Source organism: Rhagoletis pomonella, unplaced genomic scaffold (genome assembly GCF_013731165.1).
Source record: "Rhagoletis pomonella isolate Grant_MI unplaced genomic scaffold, Rhpom_1.0 Rhpom_scaffold_00006, whole genome shotgun sequence".
NCBI classification, from domain to species: domain Eukaryota; kingdom Metazoa; phylum Arthropoda; class Insecta; order Diptera; family Tephritidae; genus Rhagoletis; species Rhagoletis pomonella.
The window spans coordinates 2,807,187-2,810,317 of record NW_023458560.1 but is presented as its reverse complement, the minus strand read 5'-3'; positions in this window follow the sequence as shown (position 1 = coordinate 2,810,317).

The window sequence follows — 3,131 nt, the reverse complement described above, 5'->3', positions numbered from 1 at the left end:
TTTTGCACATTCATGACTCTGGAGTTAGACCGACGATATGAATTCACTTCACATTTATTAATTTTTTATACCCCTGTCCTACATATCTTCTCAGAAGGAAAATAGTAGTCATATTTCGACACCCGAGTGGGAGATCGACCTATCTCGGCAGCCAGTTCGAAATCGCCCTATATCAGAAAACTTTTCAAAAACGCCCTACTTCTGAATTTGATTGAAGAACGCCCTATTTCAGACTTTTATTGAAAAACACCCTAGCCCAGAAATTGGTTTAAGAAGGCCCTATCTCAAATGAAAATGTATTGAAAATGTGCTGAATGGGTCGTTTTGGAATCGGCAGCTGAGTTAGGGCGCTTTTGAACCGATTTCTGAGATAGAACGTTCTTGAAATGTTTTCTGAAATAAGGCGTTTTCGAATTGGCTGCCGAGATACGTCGATCTTCCACTCAGGTGTCGATTTTCAGTTAATATTCCTCTATTTGCATGAAAACAAGTCAAAAAATGTAAGCTTAGTACTCCACTCTACCTACTAAACTAAATTTGTATGTGGCTATTAGTAAGATTGTCTTTTCAAATGGAACCATTTAGGTTACACATGCATATGTATTAATAAGGATTAATCAACCAACTACATAAAAAATTTTTAATAAAATTTTCGAGGTTTTTGTTATATTCCAGCCCTCCCCTAAATTCGATCCTGGCGACGCCCATGATGGGAGGCCATCCTAGTAAAACATGTTTTAAAACTTAAAGTTTTTCTTAAACCGATTAAGTACCATTCGTCTAAAATTAAAAATGATAGTCACATCAATTATTTTGACAAAAATTCATAGATATGTGATAGCGTTTTTTCATGTAAACAATTCTTATATAGGTTCAAATATCGATATAAGTAGGTAACGATACTTTTAGCCCGATACTTAGTAGGTATCGATACTTTCTTTTGATGCCTCCATGGTATCGTTTTATCCCTAAGTACTGCTAGCACAAAACTAAACAAATTGCACCGGATGGTGTGTATTGACTTAACAGGGGTACTGCTGATCTGTCCTGTTGATGCAATCTTGGGCTGGGAGTCTTAAATACTTAAACATGACAGGCCACATGAAGGTCTTAATGAAATTCACAAATGACCCCATAATGCACACGAGAGACGCAGTAGATGAAATTTTTTTGAATTTCTACGAATCATGTATCTATTGTGGACCGAGCATCTGGGATTGAAGGAAACCCTGGCTCATACTAACAATAACACAAGATATCAAAGCCAAAATAAAAGATTTGTCAAGTCGATCTCATGACTTTTATAAAAAAAATTTGCGATTTCAGACGATTTTTTCCGAAATTGTGCTTTTTTTTAACAGTGTGGCTCTATCGGTGAGTCAAACCAATTTTCCAAGCTCCTCGTAGAGTTTCACTAGCCAAGCGATAAGCCAAATTTTATAAGAAATGAGCGAAATTGGCGCAACTGAATCCCCAAATGAGTCCATACAGTTCACCTGCGGTTTTTTGTAAGAATGTGGTAAAGAAAGACAGCTATCCGCTCCCTAGAATGGATGGTACCCTGGATCCGTTATCTAGTATAGCCTTGGCCATCCATATTATGATTTTCATGTTCCTCCATCAAAGCAAAATTATTTCGATCGGGTTTCATGCCTGAGATCGATATACTGGTGGAATGAAAAACTTAGCATAATCCATGATTCAATAATAAAAGGTTTGTTCAAAAAACAGTCTTCTCGCTCCCTCTTAACAAAATCGGCTCCCTTCGCAAGGCACTGTGTAAGGGTTTGTGTGTGTGCAACCTTCTGTAAGGGAGTGCCAAAACTCTAATGCCACTAGTGAGCAAACCTTTTATCATTGAATCATGAGCATAATCAGCGTAAATGAAAGCTTTCAATTGATTTGACACATTAAAAAATTAAATTTCTATAAATTTTTTACAATTCTAAATGATACCCCAATTTCACCTGTTTCAACATTCGCGGAATTATGTACTTGCCGAAAAATCTAATTTAATAATCGTAAATACGCAAAAAGTATTCATCTTACCTCCCTTTTTGATTGGTCCAATTTACCACACCAACCGCATAACGAGTTCACACGTAATAAATAGTTCTTAAGTTGCTATCATTTTTATTATCTTGTTGTTGCTGCTATAACATGCACTCATATTGTTGCAATACGATTTTCAAGGCTAATGTTTTCTTATTTAATAATTATTTACATTATTGTTTTTTGTTGTTGTTGGATAGAGTGTTTTGCTGTTTGGTGCTTTAGTCATTCATTGCTGATGTTTTTGCTGTTTTTGTAATTATGCGTTGACGTTGACGTTATTGTTGTAATTGTTATTTGTGCACGATCACAAATGATTGCGATGAAATCACACAACTGAATTTGCCAAGCAGCAGGCACTACTCTACCTACCAGTGATGGAATTTGAAAATGTGCCAAACTAAGGAAAAAAAAAACAAAATGACAACATTCAGATGAAGGTGCGAAAAATTCAAAAGGGTATTTGCATACATATGTATCTATTAGACTGAAAATGTGCCAAACTAAGGCAAAAAAAAAAAACAAAATGACAACATTCAGATGAAGGTGCGAAAAATTCAAAAGGGTATTTGCATACATATGTATCTATTAGACTGTCCCTAGAATATATGAGAAAAAAAAAGTTTGCAAATTTTGATATGCATACCCACTATATCTGTGCTTTTTAGCCTAAGTAGCATATATATTAAATTTTATGGCCGTAGGATAACGATAACCCGCGCCGAGTTTTAGTTGAAGTTTTAGTTAATAACTTAAATTAATCGTGCATGAAAACTTTGAAAATGCGAAATATTCGATATGGTTCCCATATTTTAGCGCATTTCTAGTAAATCTGCATCTTTCAATTTTTAATAGGATGACAGGATTTCTCCCAAGCGCATCGAAAAAATTAATTAAACTAAAATATCGTTTGCAATTTTTAACCTTGAATAATACTTTGAAGTATTTATTAATAGGATTTTAATTTAACTAAGATTCTTCCAAATGCATTTAAAATTAAAAATCTTGAAGGATATTATTTTTAAAGGACATTTTTGACATGTTCCAAATTGAAAACAAAAGTTATAATTAATCTTACT